Here is a 26,656-nt window from a genome sequence, read left to right as displayed (position 1 = left end):
GTGCTGTACCGGAGAACAGAGCCAGAGAGCGTGGAAATAAGAATCTGATAGTTTTGGGGTGCATTGCGTACATTTGTCGGATTGGGAGAAGCCCATTCTATGCATCTTGTATTGAGTTGTGTGTGATCTGTGGAGTACTTTAAACTGGATCAGCTGTAAATTCGAGTTTTTGGTCATTTTAAATATATTTTGGCAGATCTGAATCCAGAAATCAAAGTCTGTAGACAGGGAAAGATCGGCTTCCCATTTTGATATTGGTACATGTATTAAATGTGTGGTTGATAGCAGCTTATATATTAAAGAGAGGGTTTTCTTCTTTTTCGGTGTGAGTTTTTTAATGTTGGTGACGAATTGTGGTGGCTGTATGCAGTTCTGGAGCACTGGGATTTTCTTTCTGATTGTCTTGGTCACCTGTAGGTATTGGAGGAAGTTTCCATTTCTTATTTCAAACGTATCAAATAAATCTCTGTGATTCATAAGTAAGTTCCCCTGGAAGAGGTGATGGAATTGGGTTATTCCTTTATGCTTCCAAGTGCTAAGGTGAAGAGGGACTTTGTTATTCACAAAGTCAGGGTTGTGCCAAATTGGGGAGAACCCACAGGGTTCCAGCAGGGATCCTGTGGTCTCTAGACTCTTCCACCAAGCCGACAGGGTGGCAGCAATAATGGGGTTTTGGAAGCAGTTATGACGCTTAAGGGTGATTGTAATGAAGGGCAGGTCCGAAATGCATATGTTGAGGCAGTCGGCCTGTTCTATTTCTAACCACGAATTGTAATCTGCCTCTGGGTTTATCCATTTGGTGATGTATTGTAGCTGATTTGCCAGGTAGTAGATTGTAAAGTTCGGTGCATCAAGTCCTCCTTCTGATTTATTTTTTTGAAGGGTGGTGAGGCTAATTTTTGTCTGTTTGTTTTTGGAGTAAAATTTGGTGACTGCAGAATCTAGGTTCTGGAACCATTTTGCTGTGGGTTTGAAGGGGATCATGGAAAATAAGTAATTAATTTGTGGCAAAATTTTCATTTTAACTGTTGCTATGCGTCCCATCAGAGAGATAGGAAGATTGGTCCAGCGCTTCAGGTCATCACAGATTTTATCCAGAAGTGGATCAAAGTTCAATTGCACTAACTGACAATTTAGGTGAGATGTTTATGCCCAAGTATTTGATATTTCCTATGGAAAAGGGTAGTTGGGGTTTATGGTCTGCAGGATCCCATGCTTTGTCCGTTATTGGTAGTATTGTTGATTTGGACCAGTTGATTGAGTAGTCAGAGAGGGCTGAAAATTTTGAAATACAATTATAAGCTTCCTGTAATGATCTCTGAGGTTGTTGCAAGTAAAGTAAAACATCGTCAGCATATAGATTGATCTTGTGTTCAGAGATGGATGAGTGGATACCCTGGATACTGGAGTTCTGACGTATTGCTGATGCGAGCGGTTCAATAAATATAGCAAACAGTAGGGGAGACAGGGGGCATCCTTGTCTGGTTCCCCTCTGTAAGGTGAAGCTTTGTGATGTGAAACCATTGGTGGTGACTGTGGCCTTAGGTGAATTATACAGTGCAGCAACCCAGTGGATAAATGACTCTCCAAAGCCGAAATTTTGAAGGGTGGCAAAGAGGAAAGCCCAGTTAACTTTATCAAAGGCTTTCTCAGCGTCCAGTGATAAAACAATGGCTTCTGTATTTCTACGCTGGGACATGCTGATCAGGTTAAATAATAATCTAAATCACTTACATTTTAAGTACAGTATGTGAAGGTAAAACAAGTGCAGCCAATTTGATGGAGCTGAATTAATAGTAGCCTTATCTATATTTTACAGGTGCTATGCTTAAGTTTCTAACAAGCAGCACAGAGTCCAGCCAGTCAGCCAGTGGAGGGACACAACCAGATAGGACAGGATGATTTTGCATCCAGAAAGTGCAGAAAGGGACATTTTTGATGGTGAGTAATTTGTTACACATTTAGTTTGGTTTGATTTGGTCTGTATTTATTTGGAGTTAGACCAACAGGTGGTTACACTAGTGCAATATATTTAAGGGGTGGGGTGGGGGGAGTGGAAGCACTGGGTGTCAGGTGTGACTGCTGAACATTGTGGGGTTCAGTTAAGAGGGCCACTTAGCAGAATTTTGCCTAGGGCCCCATGAAGGTCTGAACCAGCTCTGACCAGACACTAGGTAATTAGCTTAGCCACCGAAGTAAAACACTGGAAAACACCAGCTAATTAGCCTAGCCACCAGCAGTAGGAAAGAAATTGGAGTCACCCCCTTAATGCAGCCACCACGCCACCATGTGCCTTTCAACTGACCAGTTAGATTAATCTTACTACAACTGCTACCTATTCACAGTACATAGCTAGCCTTACCTTTAGCATGCTTCCCAGTTAGCATGCTTCCTCCATAGCCACAACCACTGGCTCGCTTGCTCCGCTGCCAGGGAGATATTCTTTATAGCAACCCTCTGTTCTTTTCTGCGAATGCCCAACTCACACAGGAGAGCAATGGCAGATTTCGCAAAACAATCCACGGCAGCCGACCTCCAGTGGGCGCACACGGGCGCTCCAGCCTCGCTGTTCCGCTTCTGATGCCAACTCCGCATATCTATCTCTCTTGTGCTCATTCGCCTCTTCAACTCTGTCTTCCCACAGGACAGTTAGTTCCACAAAATACACTATCCTTTCTTTCTCAGACCACAACAGCACGTCCGGTCTTTTGAGGGTCACGGCTATCTGTTATGGAATCATCAGCCGGCCATCTAGGTCGGTCCTCAGCTCCCAGGCTCCGCCCACACTTAGCTGCCCTACATTATGCCTGCACCTCGCTGATCTGGCCTTATCTCCCTCCTGAACAAACATAATATGTTTATTCTCCTTTCTAGCAACTGAGGAATTTGCTTCAATCCGTTTTCTGCATCTGCAATGGTTAGAAGAGTGTCGGATATGTCCGGGAACTTGGTCGATCAGCTGGACCGGGATCTGGCGAAGTGCAGGTGGTTCAGCATCCAGTGTGACGAGTCCGTGGACAGCAGCAGTACAGCGCAGCTGCTCGTCTTTATCCGGTTTTATGGTGTTTGATGGTTTCTCCACAAAAGAAGATCTTCTGACACTGCTGCCCCTAAATACAACTAGAGGGGAATTGACATCTATAACGCGGTGAAGGAGTTTTTTTCGCGGAGAAAAGGGTGGAATGGAAAAACTGATATCAGTGACTACTGACGGCACTCCTGCTGTGATCGGCCGACATACAGCATTCATCGCGCACTGTAAAGGTGACACAGAGTTCCCAAACTTTATGCATTACCACTGCATCATTCACCAGCAGACGTTATGTGCAAAGGCTTTGGACACGTGATGACTCCCGTTGTGAAGATCATAAACAACATCCGCTCCAGAGCTAAACAGCACAGAACATTCAAGGTGCTATTGGAGGAGCTGTCAGCTGAATATGGTGACCTGCTACTACATACGGAAATCCGATGGCTAAGCAGGGGACGAATTTTGCTTCGTTTTTTGTCACTTTTGGCTGAAATCAAAGAGTTCATGCAATCCAAAGGCGAAGACACCTCGCTGCTGGAGGACACTGAGTGGACACTTGCATTTTTAACGGACATTACTGGGAAACTGAACCATTTGAACTGTGAGCTGCAGGGCAAAGGTAAGACTGTTGCTGACATGATAAGTTTTTTTTTTAAAATGCATTTAAAGCCCAGATGAACATTTTCTCTGTGCATTTACAGAGAAAAAAGGTGCTGCACTTCCCCTCTGTGCAGATGGTGCTGAAAGACAATGCTTCGGAGTCTGAGACTTTTGACAAAGTTGCAGAAAAGTACTCTCATGTCATAAACAGACTTTGGCAAGAGTTTGAGAAAAGGTTTTGTGACCTTGAGCAGCTTGAGCCATGTGTGTCGTTCATTTCCAATCCTTTCATAAACGTGGACACAAGTTGCATTTCTGAGCAACTAAGTGCAACGTTCAGGTTGGATGCTGGACAGGTGGAAACTGAATCATAACGCTGCAAAATGACCTCTACCTCAAAGCCTATCAGGCTGCACCAAACCTTTGGTGCCTTGTTGACAAGAAAAGTACACTGTAAAAATTGTAATATAACGGAATTTTACTGTTTATTTGGACAGATTATTTTTGTATTTTAAATATACAAAAACAATCTGGACAATCAACGAAAAAGACTGTGATTTTACATGTAAAATTTAAAAATCCATGAAAACATGTTCTGTTATAAATAATAATAATAATAATATTCTGTTCTTTTACAAAAAAAACATTAGAAATACAGATATTTATTGTTAAAATATGTTCACAAATGTATTGTAATTTTACAAACATTTGTCTTTTATTTAATGGAATAAACTGTAAATTTAAAAAAAAACGTAAAACTTAAAAAAAACAATTAAAATTACTGAAAAAATTAATAGTAAAATAACTATTTAACATTGTAGGTTAGTATGTGTATATATATATAAAACCCAATGTAAATCACAACGTCTTGAATTACTTTTTTTTTTTTTCGTCTTAAACAAAACACGTGTAATCAGGAGACATTTTACCGCTCCAACGTCTCCCTGCACAAACACAAACGTGAACACGACATGTCATTGGAGTGCGTGCTTTGAAAAGCGCAGGTCCCGTTTGGATTGGTCGACAGAAACGGTTGGAGGAGTAGAAGAAGAAGAAGAAGAAGAGAAGAAGAAGAAGAAGAAGAAGACATGCCATTGGCTGTTGGGACACTGAACATCCGTCTTTGACGTTACGTTTAACAAGGTCAACAACCACCAAGCGTCTGTTCCCGTTTGGTCACAGAAACTTAGAGCAAACAGCAGCTAATGTCGAGGCTGGAGGAAGGACGAAGGCAGAAGGCAAGTATCAAACTGAAGCTTAGTGGTATTAGCTTTATTTACCACCATGCCTCTGACTTTACTGAGTCGACAAAACCAATCCGCTAGCATGTCGTCAATTGAAATGTTAGCTAACTATGATGACAAAAGTATGGCCGGCGGCGGCGTCTTCACGTGGCGTCTGCCAGTGTTAGTCATAGATATATATCTATGAGTGTTAGTAGTCAGCCAGACCAAACACTTTTTATTTTATTTACACTAACGTTAGCTTAGCACTTAACAGTGAGTCATTACGTTTACTTTTGTGAACTGACTGACACAGGCGGAGAGGAAAGAGGAACAACATTTGTTTAGAGCTGCAACAATGAACAGTAATCGATTATTAACCCTCTTCTACATTTTCACTAATTTGTTGGCCATAACCTTGACTGCGTGTCTTGAAATGCATGTTTTTCTGGCCAGGATAGGAAGCTGGATTTAATGTACGTGTCAAAATGTCAAAGTCTTTTTTCCACACAGACTGCTCCTACTCCTCCACTTGCAGGTGTCGCTAATAAGACATTTTAAGTGGATTTTCTTCCAAAGAAGAGAGAACAAATGTTTTATAAATGATACTGAGATTTGGTAATGGTTTATTTCAACCAGTTACTTTTTCTTAAAACTAATATTTTCATCTTCCTCTTGCCTCTCACAAATATAGGAGGAGCGACTACTCTGTCTTTTTCAAGGTTTTTCAAATTTTAATTTTGGTGTTAGTGGTCAACATGAAATTCAAAACAATACTGAAAAATATGTAAAGGATAAGCACGAACATCTTGTAGTTTATTGAGGGGAGATCTGCTAACACAGTTTAGGTCCACTTTTCACAACCAATAGCATTTATTTTGATTTTGGCAAATTTCATGAGTCATCATTTTTTTTCTTTCTCTCTGCAGATAAGTTGTGAGAGTTGATTTCATGGCATAAACTTGTGTTTAACAACTCACTCCTTTCCATGCTGAAACTGTACAGTGAAGCAGTGTGCTCAGCAGTAGGAGAAACCTTAGTCAAAGAACCCAATTTTGAGCAGCTACCGAGATGCAGCGGAAAGGCACTCAGTACAAAAAGGGTGTTTCTGATTTTTAAACCAAGGTGAGGCACTTGAATTCAGACAGATTCAGCTCATGCTTGTGATGCAGGACCAGCATGTATACTGTGTTACACCTCATGATGTGTCCTATGTGCCAGCATTTGCATTGTATGAAGTGAAACAAGCATGAAATGTTGGAAGCCTGAGCAGAAACTAGATAATTACCATTTGCCTGTGTACAAGCTTTGTGGGACAAGAGTAATTTCACTTAAGCATAGCATTGTTGACCCAGTCATCTGGAGTTTGAAAGAGTAAAATCTGACAGTAACAGTATTTTTCATCCCTTCTAGTCCTCCTAGTCATGGATGCAGAGAGTCCGCTTCTGTCTTTCATCAAATCAGTGCCTAAACTGAGAGACCCTGAGCCTTTGCTGGAGCATCTGCAATGTTTAGGAGTTGAGGACCTGAGCTACCTGCAGGAGAGTGACCTCCTTTCTGTCCTCAGAGCAGTTGAAGCCAGGAAACGTCTGTCACTGCTCAAAAAGACAAGTATGTGTTTCAATTTGTACAGAATAAACTTTCACATTAAAAAATATGCATAGTCAAAATCTACTTATTAGGTCCACCTGTACTAATCAATGGAGTCCAATACAGCAGTTCTACTACGAATTATACTTAAAGAATCTTCTCTACATTTTTGTTGATGTTTTGAAAAAGGTGATTATTATAAATTTACACCTTGTTCATCATTGATTTCATAGTAGGTCTTAGTGGTGGTGTACTGCATTATATTGAGAAAGGAACAGTTTAAAATATATCAATGGCTACTGAGGATATAATTATGTTAGGTAATAATATACCCAGATTGAGCTATGTGATGTCTGTGTTTAAATATTACTACTATCTGTCCTTTAATAAGACCAACAACATGTCTTGGACAGTCCTCCAAGCAGCCAGAGCAACCAACAGTTGAGCAGAGCCAGTACCAGTACAAGTCCAGTAACACAGTCTGACCAGATGCCCCTCTCTGGTGAGTACATGCATCTGTTGCACACAATTACTCTTTTGGGTTAGATGGGCTGAAAAATAACATAATCTACCTGTAACTTACTGTAATATAGTACAATCAGCAGCAGTGAATTGACAGTGTGCTTATAAATCAGTATCATCAGTTGGGTCTATCTTCTCTAGATTCTGATTCGGTAGCAAATGACACACAACTAATGATGGAATGGGATTATGGGATGAACACAGGATACTTTATCACAATGTACAGAAAAAAATGACTTTTGTATCCAGCAGTAGCAATAGTTCCCCCAACAACAATATGTTGTTCATTTAGTTCCCATGTATAGTCAGCCTGGTGTGTATTTTCTTTGTAGTGTGTTGAGATCTTGCAAGCTTGTCTGTCCCAAAGCAACAGTGTCATCTATAGTGGGACTCGTGTGACTGCTGTGGTGTTGGAAAAGGCTGTATCTTCTTGCACCTTTATCCTGGTCCTGCCTCTTAAACTGTTATTAGCTGTTATTATTTAATAACCGCTAATGTTTTTCTGTCTTCTCTGCAGGTGGTTACAGCTCAGAAACAGCAACTTCACTACAATCAACAAGTAGTTCAAGTATGGACACCACACCTCGTCAACTGTATAGAGCAGGGGTCGGCAACCTGCGGCTCTTTCGTTCCTCTGTTGCAGCTCTCTGCAGCGAGCGGTGCGGAGCAAGGATGCTGATCAAAGCCGTTCACTTTTTCACGCTAACTAACTGCTTCAGAATAGCGGCAACTAGTCACTCATCAGTGAACGAGCGAGAGTTACACAACAACTGAATGACACTGAATGCCACACCACACTCAGGGTTGTAACATCAACCAAAAAACACTGAACTCCCACAGTGCATTGCAGCTCATTTACTAGTTGCTTTCGAGTATTTAATTCAAATGTATTTTTATTTTAGTGCGATAGTTTTTTAAATATAAATCTAAATGGTGATCTTTTAACATTAAATAAAAATGTATTTAACTTTTTGTTGCACAAAATATACGCCACAACTGCCGACGTACGACACCCGCCGCCAGGTCCAGCTCGCTATTTATTGAACTTTTGGACCCCAGGTAAGCCGACCATGGATAAATCCTTGTTATGTATGCTTCGTTTTCTCTGCAGCAGTTATTTCATTTCATTAATGCAACACACTATGGGCCTAGCATAGAGGTGAAAACAATATATGCAGAGTTATCTTCATTTTATCTTCATGTCAAAGGGGTTTTGTGGCTCCCAGTGTTTTTTTCCAAATGGCTCTTTGAGTGTTGAGGGTTGCCGACCCCTGGTATAGAGTATGGATTCATTTACAGTGACGTTTCACCAAGTTTCTAATCAGTGTTGTGGATGTATGGTGACTTGTATGTAAATTGGTAACTCAACTATTTTTTTTTTATATTTATTTATTTGTTTACTTTTTTCTTTCATTACCAGTTCAGTTGATTTTTTTTAAATTTTTTTTTTTTGTTTCAGAACCAGTCATTTTAATTGAATAGATTTTTGGATATTGCTGTAATAATGGCTACCTGCTACAGTTTAATAAAATACGGAGAATGGGAAATTGTAGCTGTTCTTGTTCAGCTTGGTCTCATTTTTTCTCATGTTCTCATGTTTTAAAAAAGATCAAATTATTGTTATATACTGTTATATTATGTCTAATCTAATTGGCCTACAGCCTTTTTAAATAAAATAATGCCATTTAAAACAACTAAGAAGCACATTTCTGTAACTTTAAGCATTTTTATTCATATTACAATATTAATTTGCCGTCTTTATGGTAATTTCATTATTTTAAAATGTAAAATGTTTGTAATTAAACTTTTAAAAAACAACGTAAAACAATTTATCCATTTGATGTTTTCTAAAATTAACATTAAATTCTTGAAATCTAACAAATATCTAGTTTTGCAACAGTTTTTTGACGTGTTTTGAAAGATTAATCACATTATTTTGTGTCATACTGTTGTATTACATCAAATATAAATTATTATACAATTCTTCCCATAAAATAATGTCATTTAAACCAATTAATTGATTTAAATTAATAACAGCTATTTTCTGTAAATTTAAGCATTATTGTTCGTAATATAACATTTTATTTACCATATTTCTAGGTGATTTAATTGTTTTAAAATGTGAAAATATTTCTAATTAAACGTTAAAACAACCTGAAAATACGGCAAAATCTTAAAATTACAAGTACAAACTGTATTTTAATTATGGAAAATAACTGTATTTTTACGAGAAAGTAATTTTCCGTTATTTTAGGGTATTTTTATGGCGCCCCTGCTGCCAGTGCAAACAAAATGATGTTAACGCAGACCCTAACGTCATAACTGACGTCCCCTTCTCCAGAAATGTAGCTACGCTTCATGGCAACACAGAGAACCAGAGCTGTGATTGGTCCTCTTTAGTGTTTAAATGTAACTACAGCTGTGATTGGTCCTCTTTAGTGTTTAAATGGAACTAGAGCTGTGATTGGTCCTCTTTAGTTTTTTAATGTAATCAGAGCTGTGATTGGTCCTCTTTAGTGTTTAATGTAACCAGAGCTGTGATTGGTCCTCTTGGAAGCAGTGTGTCTCGGTTTTAATATTTAAATGGAACTAGAGCTGAATTTTCAACAAAAGTTTCAGTCTCCATTATTGAAAATGAAGCAGGAAGCAGAAACAAAAATGAGCTCAACTGGTAAAAAAGAAAAAAAAAAGATGTAGCGCCGCCTAGTGGCTGGGTGGAGTTGTTACAGAGTGAACCAGACTGATGAAGTATAAATGACTCGGACTAGAGTGTCTACTATGTCTAGTCCTCCATGACTATTAAAGAACCTTTACTGCGTCAGACACAACATCTGTTCCCTACTCTGCTTTCATATATGGTATGTGGTAGATGGTATATGATATGATTATATGATTATAAGTGCTCACATGTGACTGGCCATTAAAACAAAGTTCTTAGAGCCGGACACGTCTCTACCGCATGTTTAAATAAAGTGACTAAACACAGTTTAAACCAATGAGAAGCAGAAAAACGATCAGAACGATGGAAAACTGTGGACGAGGTTTTGTTTGGCTCAGAAACTGGTGCTGGCTCTGAGACATAAACACAATCCCTCTACCACAATCCCTTGTGTCTGCAGGTCATTATGTTCTCACACCTTCACCAACTGCACTGCAGCTCTGTTGTTCCAGGACACATCACGTATTAGACTTTATTCCACTGATCTTTTATCACCTGGACTCTGATGCCAGTTCTTCTGTGTGGCTGCCATCAGAGTGGGAGCAGCTGAGAGGAGGCGACTATCAGGTCGGTAGTGGATGTTAAAGCTCTGCTCCCCAGAGTGTATCTATTCCAGGATTGTGGCAGACATCCAATCCACGCTGATGGCGTCTCTGAGGACAGATGATTCAGGAAGAGGGCAGTGCTGTGATGTGGGGTTGCTGCAGTTGTTCAGATCCAGGTTCAGCAACATCGTGCCAAAGAATGAGGTCAGCTGACTACCTGAATACACTGAATGAGCAGCTTATTCCATCCATGGAGCTTTTCTTCCATGTTCCACGATGACAACACCAGGATTCATGGGCCCATCAGAACAAGATCTTGGAGAAAAATGATTTGAGAGCACTGGATGAAATAAATCTGGTGACATTTTAGAAGCTTCTTATTAAATCCGTGTCACAGACATTGATGCTAGAACTAAAGAGGAAACATCTGGAGCTTGGATAAGTGGAGGGAAAATAAATGAACGAATAAATGTAAAGATGGAGTTAAAAGTTTCACCTTCAGGTCTCTCAGGTCGAGGTTCCTCCAGGAGCGGAATCTAATCGATCCAGGTGACGGCTCATTAACGGGCAGCTCATCCTCCAGTCGGCCTGCAGGTGGCGAGCTAATCAGCCCCAGCTGATGTGATGCAGCGTCGTCTGTGTCGATACCAGAGGCCTGAATTATGTGCTGCTGGAGGTTAACAAGGAACGAGTGGGCAAACATCCTCCTCCTCCTCCTCACTTCATTACCGGCCCAGTCTTCCTCTGTCTCCTCCAGCTCCTAATTTACGAGCAGCGACTCTAAGTCAGTTCCCTGAGCGTCTTCTCCTCGCTCTGATAAAACATGGCCCCCGGCTTTTTCTGCACGTTCCAGGTGAAATAAATTGACTCCTTCTTCGCTGAGGCTTCCTCCGACTGCTCCCACTTTATGAGCCGATGAGAAGCAACCGAGCAGCTTCACCTGAGACTCTCACCTGAACGTGATCATGAATATTGATGAAGAGGTGGGTGGTACCAAGGTGAAACTGGTCTGAACAGTTTCCCTGAAGGAAACCAACCAGCAGCTCCACCACCATGACAGGCAAACAGCAGCTGGTTTAGACTAACGATGTTTAGGCCAAAGTTAGCAGGTTTAGGTGAATATTATACAGGTTCATGTGTAAGTTAGCTTTTTTTAGTTTATTTCTAACACACATTTAAAAACAGCCTCAGTTGAACCAATGTGCTGAACAATAGAAATAAATCAATTAACATAAAGCTAATACATATGAGCTAATATAGGCGATAAAAACATGGACTAAAACAAAGTAAAACTATGTTTGCAGAATAAATCCATTGACTTTGGTCCAAAATCCAGCAGTCTGGTATCGAAAAGGCTCCATCGCCTCGGTTGAGTCTGGACCTAGGACCTGGATCCAGGAAGGTCCAGTATCTGGTCTGTAGATCTGACAGGTAAGACTCTTACAAACTCATGGTAAGAGTTTAAAATGAATCTTAAAATGGACTGGAAGGCAGTGCAGGGAGGCCGGTACCGGGGTGATGTGGTCTCAGCCTGCAGGTGGCGTACTAATGACTGGTCCAGACCAACGGACAGAGAGCCACAGTCGTCTAAATGAGTGTGAATTATCTTCTCAAAATCATGTGCAGGGAGGAAGGACTTCGTTTTACTTAAAAGTCTTTGAAGCTGAATTGATCTACTGATCATATTTAAAGGTGGAGACATTTAGACTCCACTAGAGACCAACCTGTGGACCAGAACATGAATTCGTTGTTTGTTGTTTTATTTCCATCCATGTTCACTCAGCTCTCAGAGAGTTTATTGGCTGTGATGTCACTGACATTCATCACGTCTGACGCAGCAACAGAAGCTTCTTCACGTTTCGGCTCGTTGGAGCTTCATCGATGAAATGTTCACGATGATGATCATGATATGAGGAGTTAGAGAAGAGAAAGAGGCATAGAGTAAAACCCAGAGCGATATAATTATAATCAGAGTATCATCAGACCTCAGAGTACAGAAGATGAGATCAGAGATTCAGTTCTTACAGCGACAGGACAAAAAGACAAAGTTAATGTATTGAAGAATCAAACCTACATATTCAATATTCTGCAAACTGGATTTAAATTAAAACGGATCAAATCATCAGATATAAACTCTATATTTATTTAACCAAGGTAACAGAATTTAATTTAATATATGCATTGATGGTGTGTTTGTTGAATGACAAACAGAAGTCTCTCCTGTCAATCATCTCAGATTTCTTCACATTTAACTCAAAACTGGTCCCGTTAACAGAAGCTGAATTATCTCTGAGCAGCTCCTGTTTGTAATGAAACTGGAGTCAGTGATGATTCATTCCACCGAACTCTGAGAGACTTCAAGGAAACTTAAAAACATGCAGATTCTCAGGCAGCTTCTGAACTGTCATCATGAACGTTCACATCAGTTATGAAACATGTTTGAAACACATCAGAACTTTACGTTTTTAATCCATCTTCAAATAATAATAATTAACAATCAGATTTGATTTAGTCCAGGTTAAAGTTCTTTGTTTTCTTTTCTAAACATTTATCATGATCAAACTGCAGCAGAAACTCTTCCCTCCTCCTCCCAACGACTCCATCTGTCCTTTGTTTCTCCTCCTCTTTTCACTCGCTCCTCTTTCTTTCTCCATTTCAACACAAACTTCCCCGTCAATAGTCCTGAGATCGATGCGGACCGAGAACAATTAGCAGCAGCCGAGCATGGAGCAGCTTCTCTCCGTCGATGGCCGGCTGTGAATCCTCTAACACGCTGCCGCGACCGTTTGGTCGACAAAAGGTGTTGAAGTGTTTGTGGCTGAAAAGGAGAAAGAGACGTGTAATTCTTCTCTGATCGGCCTCCAGAAAAATCACTGCAGGTTCAGAGGAACTTAAAAACTGTGTCTGGTGTTTGGAGCCGCTCGACTTCAACCTGAGGATCGATGAGGGACGTGGAGCGACTGTGAACACCAGACACAGTTTTTAAGGTCCTTCTTTTCTTAGAGGAGATGAAGAAGTTTCAGATGAACTGTCTTAGTGCGACCGTTAAAGGTAAAAGAGTCTACATCCTCGTCTACGTGAGGTATTTTGGCTCATGTACCTGTGCCTCATGTTGCTATTGTGTTTAAATTCTATACTGTCTATATCCATAGAATTACCTATAGAATTACTGATTACTGAATTACTGATCCATTTAGAGTTAGGTTAGTGTGTTTCATAATTTATTGCATTGTTGTTCTGATGTATCTGGATCCCTGTTTATAAGATACAGATCCTGTTTGTAAATTGTATTTATATTTTAAATGATGTGTAAAATAAAACAAACGAAATAATATGGATTGGATAATATGGCGAAGAAAGAATGAATGAAGATGATGTCACTGTCTTAAACCTGAACCTACGTCCTGAGGAGGATTCTGCAGATCTAGAGTTGTTTAAATGTTTGTTGCGTTTAAGCAACAAACATTTAAACACCAATTACCGAGTTAATTAAAGGCCTCAGTGATGGAGGACGGTTTGATTCCCTGCAGACGATGAAGAAGAGAGAAGGCGTCAGGATTCCTGCTCCTCTGAGGTCTGAACACTCAACTCGTTTATTCCACAAAGACGTCCGTCTCTCAGCTTCATAGAAATTCAAACCTCCTCCTCCTCCTCCTCCTCATCATCATCATCATCATCTCTGAGGAGGCTCTACTACTTCTTCTGAGCTCCTGGGTGTAAACGTTGATCAGAGCTCACAGGTTGAATTAAATAACGTATCCAGAGTTAATGTGGTTCAGTAGTAGTGACTCCAGCTCATGAGACGTTGAGCATCACTTAGAGCTAGAGCTTCAGTTGTTAGCATGCTAGCAGGGTTAGCCTTTAAAGCTGCATCAACTCACACTAATGGACACAAGACACTTTGGCTAAATGTGTTATTTACTGTAAATTTCATGTAAATTGGACTGTACATGTTCTTTGTAAATATTACTTCTACCTCATTCTTATTGTATTTTATTCTTATATCTATGTCTTTTTCATGTACGTCTTTTTTCTTATCTTGTGACTCCTTGGACAAAATAATTACCTGCAGGGATCAATGAAGTGATCTTGAACTACCCGTCTTAAATCCCAACAGTTTGTCTAGTGACGCTTCAATAAAGGTTATTCAAACAAGATGTAGTAACACACCCAAACTAAGAAGAAACAAAAGAAACAAAGAAGCAGAAATTAATAAATGTATAAACAACAAGTTCAACTTTAGAGTTAGAAACCTTTCAGCCAAACTAGAAAAAAATGACAACTTCCTTTCTATTATGTTCTAGACACTATTTAAATATTAATATAAATATAGTAATAATTAATAAAATATAATCTATGTCTCTTTAGCCAACTTCTTTCAACTATATTACTGTAAGTTATGTGACATTTGGAAATCAGTTGGTCATAAAGTGGTGTAGGTTATTGGTACATGTGTGATTTGTGATGAATTAATAGTGATTAAATATTTGAATCTATTGACATTAGTAGAAACGTATCCGGAGTGATTTTGTCGTTAAAACTGAATTAAAGGATGTGTGGTGTTAAAGTCTAGAGCTTGGTGGCCCAACCATCCACGCTTGACAGCCTCCTGGTGACTCCACTGCAGAACTGAACCAAGAACAAGTACTGATCTTTAACCCTGACCTTCTGGATTTATTGTTCTTTTAATGGACGTCTACCTGTTCCTTCCAGAATTTCACTGTTTGTTTTCAGGACTTCAGAATCCCTGGTCTCTGTGTCCCTGGTCTCTGGTCCAATTCAGGAGATTCAGGAGAGATTTAATGTAGAACTAAGTCTGATCTTTTGGTTCCAGACATGAAGTGTTTTGTTGGCCCACCATCCACCCCGACCTCCACCCTAAACAAGCACTTGGTGGCTCTCAGTGTAATTCTGTCACCTGAGTTACATTTAATCCATTACAGGTCGTATGTAAGAGTAAATTATAATCTTTAAACTCATTTCATTAGTTTTTTGCTCGGTTAAATTAGGAAATGTTACAATGTTCTTTTATCACATCTGGTCTCCTCCATAGGATCAGTATGATCTGAGGGCGGAGCCACGATATTGATGCCCCGCCCACACTACCAGACTCACTGATGTTTTGGTTTAATTAATGCTACGCTCTGCTCTACCTCCACCAGCTACAAGAAATGTTGGATTATAAACTGAATTTATCATCAAAAATAGTCTTTACCACTATCACCGTCCCATGGAACCTCTATATGGAGCGGTTGGCATGGTAACTGGTGGTCACCATTATGTCACATCCTGTTTCTATAGCATCAAATGACGAACCAAAAACAAACGTATCAACATCATATTAACTACCTAAAATTATTTGACAAAGTCCCGCCCACTAACATGGAAGGGGTGGGGCTTATTATCTGTACTGCAGCCTCCAGCCACCAGGGGGAGCCATATTGGCTTCAGCTTCACTTTAGAGGAGCTGCTCCATATTTATATTAAGTCAATGATCTGGACCAGATCCACTCTGAACTGGACTTGTTGGTTTTTTATGTTGCACATTTAACGAGACGTCATCCAGAAACTGTCTGTTTTAAACACAAACAGTATCAGAATCAGGTTTATTGGCCAAGTATGTGAGTATGTACAAGGAATATGTTCTCACATGCACAAACACTTAAATAAGTGTAACAAACAAAATGATTTATTTTTTTGTCTTTGAGGTTTTTATCTGCTCCAGCTGACTCTAAGAGGAAACGCTTCACCTCACAAAAGACAGACAGAGGAATAAAATAATGATAATCTGCAGAATAATCCATGAACTAAACATCTTTACATGAAGAAAATAAAAAGACAGAACTCCACCTTTCTTTAGTTCTTTCTTTCTTTTGCTTTTCATCCATGAAAACAAAAAAAAGTGGATCTAAAAGAGGAGAGAAGGTCAGAAACGATGAAAAGATGACGGAGCGGAACCAAATCGCAGCAGGACAAATAAAAAAAGACTGAGGCTGTTTGAAGACGTGGAAAATGATGGAGGGACAGAGAACAAGAATAATTTACTATTTATTTGTCTTCAGTCTTCATGGAGATCAGATTCTAAGGTTCAGTCTGTTGATGTGACTCCGTTCTAGGACATTAGAGGATCCTCACAGTGTTCAGGGCTGAGAGAGGAAGGAGAAAGGTTGTAGAGCTCCAGAGGAGGGCGTCATGTTGATGGAGGAAAGGTTGGAGTTTAAATCTGTGGCTGTGACAGATGTTTGATGTTTGTTCTCATCACATTTCACTTTAAATCTCCTCTGTCTCTGTTTGTTTCTCCAAATCCACTCCTTTGTTTGGGAGAAGAGAAGATGTGATTTCTATGTCTCATGTGCAGCAAACAGTGATGTGTTTAAATTATTTAAGAGCTTTAAGTTTGAACAGTTTTAATGTTTTGTAAGGAGATTAAAGTTGATTCAATGAAGTTTTAATAAGTGATGAGATGTTGATGAAGTCTGTTGATCCTTTTATATCTGATTATTTATTGGTTTAGACTGAACTGAGTTTCATTAAGATTAATAATTATAAACCAAAGGTTGATTAATAACGATGATGAACATTGATTGATATAAAGGTGGAGTAGAGACCAGAGTTCATTAATGTCTCATGTCCATTCAGACACAGGAGACACAGCACACAGTAAAACACAGCTTAACAAATAATATTCACTTCCATCAGTCCAGGATTATCCAGATAGACGTTAGCATCAAAATCCACATGTTAGGAGATTATTTCACTACTTCTAAGATAAAACATATTCTGACATGAAACCACAGTCAGTGATTCATCTGTGAACCAGAGAGAATCCACCATCAACATTTAAAGCAGAGTTGAAGCTGCTGTCACTTTAAAGACTCTCCTTCCTTCCTACAGAGAACACAGAGACACTGAGGAACCAGGAAACCAGACTGTAAATCCAGGGGAGAGGAGGTTGAGTGAATGTGGTGTTGAAGGTGTGGAGGTGGATCAGTTTCTTAGAGGAGACTCTGTAGAAGGACAGAGTTCCAGCAGGACAGTCCACATACACTGAGACTCTGTGAGAGACAGAGGACGAGGAGATGAATGTTGATCTGTTATTGTGATGGACACAGTAACCATGACGATCAGAGCAGCTCAGACTCCAGGACTGATCATTATATCCAAAACACACAGTCATCTCTGTCTCCTTTCCTTCTGATTCCTCTGTAACTCACTGATATATGAACCCCTCCTCTCCACTCAACCTCCCAGTAACATCGACCAGTCACAACATTTCTACACAGCAGCTGAGGCCAGATAAATCTGTCTAGATGATCAGGATATGGCTGCTTCTCGTTCACATGTGTCACCTTCCTGTTGTTGTCAGATAGTTTGAGGCTTCTACCGACTGAGTTTGTGTCGACTTCAAGTTCACAGAAATCTGATGGAGAGGAAAAGACACAACACAGCTGCAGTTTATCATGTGACACATCTGATGGATTTATTCTTTCTTTACTTACTGATCTGTTGTTCATTCATAGAAAGTTTAATGGTGATACTTTAGATCAGGATTCTCTTGTCAGTGATCATTAAATGAATAAATACCACAACTATCAGCTTTGATTTTAAACTGACAGTTTGTCATCATTAGTCAAACTTACACTTCCTCACATCAGGTTTTAACCTCTGCTCTCCACCATGGTCCCTCCTGGAGGAACAAACACACAAACAATGATTTTCATCCAACATGAGACCTAACTGATGTTCAACATCAAGCAAGAAAGAAAGAAAGAAAGAAAGAAAGAAAGTACTATGCTTTATCATTCAGCCTACATTTGTAGCCTACCCTACATATTATAATCACGGATGACAAGGGATCTTTTCTAAGCACAACACATTTATTCAAAAACAATGGGAAAAAAATGATTTTTCATGTTTGGCCGTGAATGTGTTCACAACTGGTTTATTTTAACAGTTGAGTGAATGCAGTTTTACACCTGAACCAACTCACCACACTAAACAAACTCAAGTGGGAGCTATAAAAATATATTTTCACCTTAATTGTCATACTGCTCTGAAATAAATGAAAAAAAGAAATAGAAAATAAAATAAAATAAATAAATAAAAAAGTTATAGCAGTGCATGGGCAATAGGATCAGACTACATCAGATCAAACTACTAGGCTGGGCCTACTGAAGCTGAGAATATACTGCACAATATTAATTGTCTTTAATATGACATACTTGTCTTTATGATGAGTGGCGCCGAATATTAAACTCTTTGAACACTGCAACTTGCTGATTACATACCAAGCACACTGGCTTTGCATTCACTTCTGTGAATAAATACTTCTCGGTCCATTTCTCCTGGAAAACTCTGCACTCCGTGTCCACTCTTCTTTTTTTTTGACAGTGCCATTTTGGGAAGGGTGTGTTGACCGATAACTTGTTTAGTAGTGGTGAATGGTGAAGCAAGATTGCCGGTTTATTTTTACGTTCACGTTGCGAATGTTTATTTCCTGTGACTAACTCGTGTCAGTGCCGCATACTTGACGTGAGCGCTTTTACACATTTACTGCCCTCTAGCGGCCGGAGGGAGCATTTGGTTTGTATTTTTTTTTTAAAAATCACAACTTTTAATAGAAATTAGCTAGAGACTCGCTTCTTTTTTTGACATACTCAGAAATTTATGCCGGGCCGGATTAAATGACCCAACGGACCGGGTCCGTTGGGTCATTTAATCCGGCTCATTTAATCCGGGTCATTTATGTTTGACATGCCTGCGCTAGAAGAACCGTCTGAGGGATAGTGTGTAAACTGGGACAAGGACTGTAGTCAGAAAGTGGAATTTTCAGCATAGCTTGATTAAGCTCTGCATGTAAACGCACTGATTGGTCCAATGATGGAGGAATATAGAATTCAATGAATCACTGAGGTGACAGAAGATTAATCTAAACTCTGATATCTGTTTATAGTTTTACATCAATCCATCAGTAGACAGTTTTTGTATATTTCACTACAAACTAAAAGTGTTAAACCTGTTAATGGAGGAGGGTTCATCCTCTGAGGACCTCAGTAGCTCCACAGAAAGAAGACGATGGACAAACCTACACTGTGTGAGCTCCTGTTGTGTGTCCATACCTGAGAGTGTCCAGTCTCCAGAGTGGATCCTCCAGTCCAGCAGACAGCAGCTTCACTCCCTTGTCTCCTGGATGGTTGTAGCTCAGGTCCAGCTCTCTCAGATGGGAGGGGTTGGAGCTCAGAGCTGAGGCCAGAGAAGAACATCCTTCCTCCGTGATCAGACAAAATGACAGACTGGAGATAGAAACATATCAGAAACTCAAGAAGAAGAGGAAAATCCTCCACATGTTGAACTTGTGCACCAACATGAACCTAAATCAGGATTTAAACTGATCAACAAGCAGCTGTATCCTGACCTGAGAGTTTCCAGTTTACAGTGAGGACTCTCCAGTCCAGCAGACAGCAGCTTCACTCCTGAATCCTGCAGGTTGTTGTTACTCAGGTCCAGCTCTCTCAGACTGGAGGACTGGGAGCTGAGAACTGAGGACAGAGCTTCACAGCTTCTCTCTGAGAGGTTACAGCTGCTCAGCCTGAAACATTCAAGGTTCATATTTTAGAATAGAGAGACTGATAGATACTTTCTTCATCTCAATGAGAAATCACAACAGAATATTGATCTTAACATTAAATATGTCTCATGTCAACATTCCTTTTTCAGAGTCACCATCTACAACTAGTAAAACACTTCCAGAGATTTACAAAATTAATTCTGACAAAATCTCTGTGATGTTAAAAAGGATAAAAATTGTCTGTTCACCTGAAATTATTTGATTCTATTGTATTAAAACCAATCCGTTCTCATTCCCAAGGCGTAATATAGCGACGATTTGTCACGCCCCTAGACGTCTGATACTGATGTAAAAGGTTCCCTTCCACGTCTGTATGAGACGCTCTGGGTTCTCAGTTGTTCTCTCTGCGTTAAGAGACGCTTAGAGCAGATGCTCCAGCCTCCATTCACTACAATAAATATGAGGCTACGAGCTTCAATCTGATTGGAGAATCGAGGACACTCTGCCCAGAAGTGTTTTTCTCACTATTTTAAGCATTTCTTTTAATGAGATCGTCAACATTTCTCAACACAAACACATCCGAGTATCACTGCCAATTCAACAGTAAAGTAGCTTCATGTTGTGACCTTCACTTTTAATTTTTCCTCTTTCGATTCTGAGAAATAAAACTTTTATTCGTGTTTTGGATAGTGGAAAGCCTACACTACCCACAATCCTCGACCACCGACGATTTCTCACACCTCTGGACGTCTGATACTGACGCAAAAGGTACAGTTCCACCTCTGTATGAAACGCTCTGCAATCACATAGTGTTTTCCAGACTGATTCAGGGTCTGAAAGGGAACAGATTTAACGTACATAATGCTTTGTTAAAAATGGCCACTGTGTCCTTCAGCATGCTTGCTAAATAGAGTATAGTAACGACTACACGTGGCTACTGCAGCATTAGCTATTTAATCCACCATGATGGATTAAATCTATTACAAACATTAAAGGAGTTGTATGTTGCTAAATAGCCAAATAGCCTCATTATTGTTATTATCAGTGTTGTTATGTCATGTCATTGCTTTTGTTATGTGTTTTGTTTGTGTCACTGAGTTCTGTCAAAATGTTTTTCCTCTTTAATTTGAATAATGAGTGATTCAGAGGATCTTGAGTTGGAGGAAAAGCTTCAGGGGCCAACGAACTTCTTCAGCATATGGAGGTAACATTATTATTTTTAAAAGAGGGGAAACAGTTGTTACAGAGGGAACACTCTTGTCTAATTTATTGTGGGGAGTCAATGTGTGCATATATATATATATATATATATATATATATATATATATATATGCGTGTGTGTGTGTGTGTGTGTGTATGTATAGATAGATAGATAGATAGATAGATAGATAGATATGACTGTGTATACATACAATTTCTGTGAAATTAACTTCAGATGTTTAATAATCTTTGCTTTAATCATGGACTGTATTTTAAGTGTTGCAGTTTTTTCTTGTTAATTGTGTAGAATGAGGCACAGGGTGAACCTCAGAAAAGACCAGTGGCCGTAACAAGAACCACAGCGTGACATCCATCAGGGATGAAGCCATTATCATGGTTTGTACAGATTTCTATATGACATTAACTGTTAAACTGGAAATATTTGAAGGTTCTGTGGTTCACATGAAAAATCTAAGTGATCCTCATGTATTTCTGTGCATAACGAAAATGCCAACCTCACTACAACAGTGTGAAGTTAATTCAACAAATGGACTGTATCCATACTACTATAACATAAAATGTATACTGTAACTATATTTTATAACCAACTATAAATGCATGGACAGCACCACAGGCTGTTCATTCATAGAATCCCCAAAGTTTTGTCTATATTTTGAATATATTCAGAAATTGTCATTTTTGATGCTCCAGTTTCTGGTTATCTACCATTGTTTGTATGGCTGCATGTTTTGGTTGTGCATCTGTTTGATCAAATAAAATAAGTGTGAAAAAGGAAAGCATGTGACCTTCATTGCCTTCATGACCCTGAGCCAGTGGCTAAGAGACATTTTGTCTTTCTGCTGTGGTCTCAATGGAGATAAAATGGCACTCGATTTGACAGTTGTCATGCCATTGGAAGGGCGTAATCCTGATACAGTTAACCCCTATAATCTTCATCATCAAAGATAATCCTTTAAGACAGGGGGAGGGGTTAAAGAGTTTTTTAATGATCATATTATTTAAATGGTTAATGGTAAATATGACCTGTGATTGGTTTTATGGGGCAAATTAGCTGTGAAATGGTCCTAATTTATAAGTATGACAATGTATAAGACAGAATTTAATATCCTGAATAAATTTGATCACTAAATATCCCCTAAGATATGTTTGATTTTCATCCAGCTTGGCCAGAAAGACGTCTTTGGATGTAAACCTGAGACGGTCATGGCTGAGAGCCAGATGAAAATTAAACTTTGTCGTAGGACAACAGTGATGACATTGTTTCAAAGGCCTTGACCTGGGGAGTAACATATGTCAGTATGAGAGTTGTGGGCGGGTCCTGCTACTCAGGTGTGCCCTTTGAACGTTGTACCTGAGACACATTTGAAGACTTACTGTTCAACAACAAAACATGCTACAGACACAGGGTCAACGGTTTTGGCAAATTATTGACCTCTACTATGATACCTGAGGGCAAACTAATAGGTGGCGCTATTGACTAGTGTTGAAACCTTGAAAAATCCTGATTTCACCTTCTTACCAATGACAAAGATGAAATCTGATCATATTGTTGTGCTCCCCAGGCCCCAAAGCCCATGAAAAGTTTGCTAAGATCACAGTCACAATTTTACATAATAGAGAGGAATACATCAGAACTACAAATATCTATGTTGTGTATTGTGACTTGGAAAAAAAAATGTAGTTCCTGAATTCTTCTTCAGGGTTAGTGCTATTTTTGGCATGTTTTTATAATTTTTACGTGGCAGCTTTATCCCGCCGAAAAAGGGTGTGTTCAATGACATACCGTGTTCAGCAACGTTTCAAATGGATCTTGCTCCTCAGAGACTCTCTATCTTCAGACCCACAACCATCCTGTAGTTATGTTGCTATGTTGCAACGTTTCAAATGGATCTTACTTCTCAGAATCGAAGGAGAAAAGATTCAAAGTGAGAAGCCATAACATGAGGCTATTTTATTGTTGAATTATCAGGGATATTTTGATGTGTTTAAGTTGAGAAATGTTGACGATCTCAGTAGAATAAATCCTAAAAATCGCCGCGTCATATTTCTCCGCAAAGGGGTTATTATTGTAGTGAATGGAGGACTGAAGCATCTGCTCTAAGCGTCTCTTAACGCTGAGAGCGGGTTTACATTGAAGTCAATTGAGAATCCAGAGCATCTCATACAGACGTGGAAGGGAACCTTTTACGTCAGTATCAGACGTCTAGGGGCCTGACAAATCGTTGGTATATTACGCCTTGGGAATGAGAACGGGTCGATTAAAACATTGTTCTGATTCTCAAATGAAGAATGTGAGAACTTCACTTCAACAATGAAACCCAGCTAAATGATCCATGAGGCCAGAGGAAACAGATCAGTTGGTCAAACTCCAAGCGTGACTTGAATGAATAAAGTCTTGGATAACTTGTAGTTTTCTACTTGTAAACTCAGACAAACCAAAGTTATTGTGTTTAGTCCTCAACTCCTCAGAGACTGTCTATCTTCAGGTGACCCACAACCATCCTGTAGTTATGTTGCTATAGGTCTAGGCTGCTGGGGGACTTCCCATGATGCACCAGGGCCATATCCCCTCACATCTTCTTCATGTTTCTGACCTGTGGAGCTCCATACAACTCATCTATGGTCCTGGTCTCATCAACCTGCCCAGTCTTCATGACCTGCAGTTATCCACTCCTATCTGAATGCTTCATCCTCCAACCTGCCTATGATTCTATTATTCAAACATTTATGCAGCTAATTCACCTGTGATGGAACAACTGTCACTAAGAGTTGAATGTCCCTATGCTGCTGTTTATCCTCATAAGAGAAACTTTATGAGGTCACTGTTTACCAACAAATGTTTCTACAGTAATTATTTTCAATGGTTTCCTCTATTGGCAGCTCCACTTTATTCAATATTATACAACAAGTAGTTCCGACCAAGCAATCTGATTGGTCAATGAGACATTTAGGACGTGCTCAAATCAGTGTTACAGCACGGCTGACTCATCACTAAAAATATAACTCCGCATTCTCCACATTGTCACGTCCTGAAAATCTATAACATGTAAATAAATAGGAATAAGTCCACTGGAAGTCAACTTCAATGAAGTCATACATCTGAGTTTACAACTTCAGCTTTCTTTGATAAATCTTCTGTTAGACCGCCTTGTTAATCCAGGTGTAACTCATTTGTTCCTCACGTCGGAGATCAAACAGTTCAGTGAGCACAGAGAAAAATATTTCTACAGGCTAAAGGTGGACTAATATGGACTGAAGAGGAATATTCCCTGAGATAGAAACATGATGTTCATGTTGGATATTATTCCATCGATCTTTGTCCAATACATTTTGACTTTTGGACTTTACAACTCTGTGGAGTTACTGGAAATGTTGGGATCATCAGCTGTTCCAGTGAGTCCCTGATATGGCGCAGGCTTCAAAATAAATGTGAAACTAGGAGGCCAGTCTGTCTATGGAAACACAGATTTTACAGCAGACATGTTAGTCATACAAGACTAAACTAACCAAGCAGTTTAGTGTTTATATGTGCGCTATTTATTCAGTTTGGGCAACTCCACCATCTCCATAAACTTTGACGGGACTAGAAAGTTTCTCCGTTGCTAGGTCGTTACTAAGGCTCGGGCTACTTGCTGGAGTAGTAAACTGTTCCATTAAACATAGGAGTCTACTCCTGTCTCTCATTGTTTCCAGGTATTAGTCAGGCCCATTTATTTCCCTTTAAACAGGAACAACACTCGCAAAAAACTTTAAAACTTGACACAAAATGTCGATCAGCATGAATATATATTTAATTATACACTTTATTTTGTTGGTAATTGTTGTATAATCGCGCAAGCGCCTCGGTCCTGAACGCATCACCGTCATCCTCAAATGACGTTTAAGCACACGCTTGAACAACATTGCTTAAACAACATCTCATGTAACATCCATCACATATATCTTGTTCTCTTGTTGGTATCATGTTGATGCTTCATCAGATGTTTGTATTATCTTGTTCCTCCTCTCAGTCTTTAGACAATTTAGATGCAACATGAATGTGAACATATGAATTACAAGGTTCATACCAACCTGAGAGTGTCCAGTCTCCAGAGTGGATCCTCCAGTCCAGCAGACAGCAGCTTCACTCCCTTGTCTCCTGGATGGTTGTAGCTCAGGTCCAGCTCTCTCAGATGGGAGGGGTTGGAGCTCAGAGCTGAGGCCAGAGAAGAACATCCTTCCTCTGTGATCAGACAACCTGACAGACTGGAGATAGAAACGTATCAGAAACTCAAGAAGAAGAAGGAAAATCCTCCACATGTTGAACCTGTGCACCAACATGAACCTAAATCAGGATTTAACTGATCAACAAGCAGCTGTATCCTGACCTGAGAGTTTCCAGTTTACAGTGAGGACTCTCCAGTCCAGCAGACAGCAGCTTCACTCCTGAATCCTGCAGGTTGTTGTTACTCAGGTCCAGCTCTCTCAGACTGGAGGACTGGGAGCTGAGAACTGAGGACAGAGCTTAACAGCTTCTCTCTGAGAGGTTACAACTGCTCAGCCTGAAGAAGAATCAACATCAAATGTTTTATTTGTCATTTACTAAATGAATCATGTTTCAGATAGCTCCTAAATCCACCTACAGAGCTTTGTTGGAGGCTTTGACCACTGGCAGCAGCCTCAGAAGAGCCTCCTCTGAAGCAGAGTATATTTCTTCAGGTCAAACTCATCCAGATCTTCTCCTGATGACAGTAAGATGAAGACCAGAGCTGACCACTGAGCAGGAGACAGTTTATCTGTGGAGAGACTTCCTGATCTCAGGGACTTTGGATCTCCTCCACTAGAGAAACATCATTCATTTCATTCAGACAGTGGAACAGATTGATGCTTCTCTCTGCAGACACATTCTCACTGATCTTCTTCTTGATGTACTGGACTGTTTCCTGATTGGTCTGTGAGGTACTTCCTGTCTGTGTCAGCAGGCCTCGTAGGAGAGTCTGATTGGTCTGCAGTGAAAGACCGAGGAGGAAGCGGAAGGGAACAAGTCCAGGTGTCCATTTGGACTCTGTAAGGCCTTATCCACAGCACTTGATGGAGACGTGGTAGTTTAGGTTTGTTTCTAAAGACTTTAGACTTCAGAGATGTAGTTTGTTGTTCTTCCATCAGGTTGACACCAGAGTTGATGAAGGTCAGATGGACATGAAGAGCAGCCAGAAACTCCTGAACGCTCAGATGGACGAAGCAGAACACCTTGTCCTGGTACAGGCCTCTCTCCTCTTTAAAGATCTGTGTGAACACTCCTGAGTACACTGAGGCTGCTCTGATATCGATGCCACACTCTGTCAGGTCTGATTCATAGAAGATCAGGTTTCCTTTCTGCAGCTGATCAAAAGCCAGTTTTCCCAGAGTCTCAATCATCTTCCTGCTCTCTGGACTCCAGTGTGGATCTGTCTCAGCTCCTCCATCATACTTGACCTTCTTGACTTTGGCCTGAACCACCAGGAAGTGGATGTACATCTCAGTCAGGGTCTTGGGCAGCTCTCCTCCCTCTCTGGTTTTCAACACATCCTCCAGAACTGTAGCAGTGATCCAGCAGAAGACTGGGATGTGACACATGATGTGGAGGCTTCGTGATGTCTTGATGTGGGAGATGATCCT

The 26,656-nt window shown here is 40.0% G+C and overlaps 1 pseudogene; it reads right to left on the bottom strand.

Moving 5' to 3' along the window:
- LOC125022781 overlaps positions 1–26,656 on the bottom strand; it is a 32,369-nt pseudogene extending 5,713 nt beyond the window's left edge.

The sequence above is a fragment of the Mugil cephalus genome, chromosome 16, assembly GCF_022458985.1.
Source record: "Mugil cephalus isolate CIBA_MC_2020 chromosome 16, CIBA_Mcephalus_1.1, whole genome shotgun sequence".
NCBI classification, from domain to species: Eukaryota; Metazoa; Chordata; class Actinopteri; order Mugiliformes; family Mugilidae; genus Mugil; species Mugil cephalus.
This window is presented reverse-complemented; position numbering and strand designations above follow the sequence as displayed.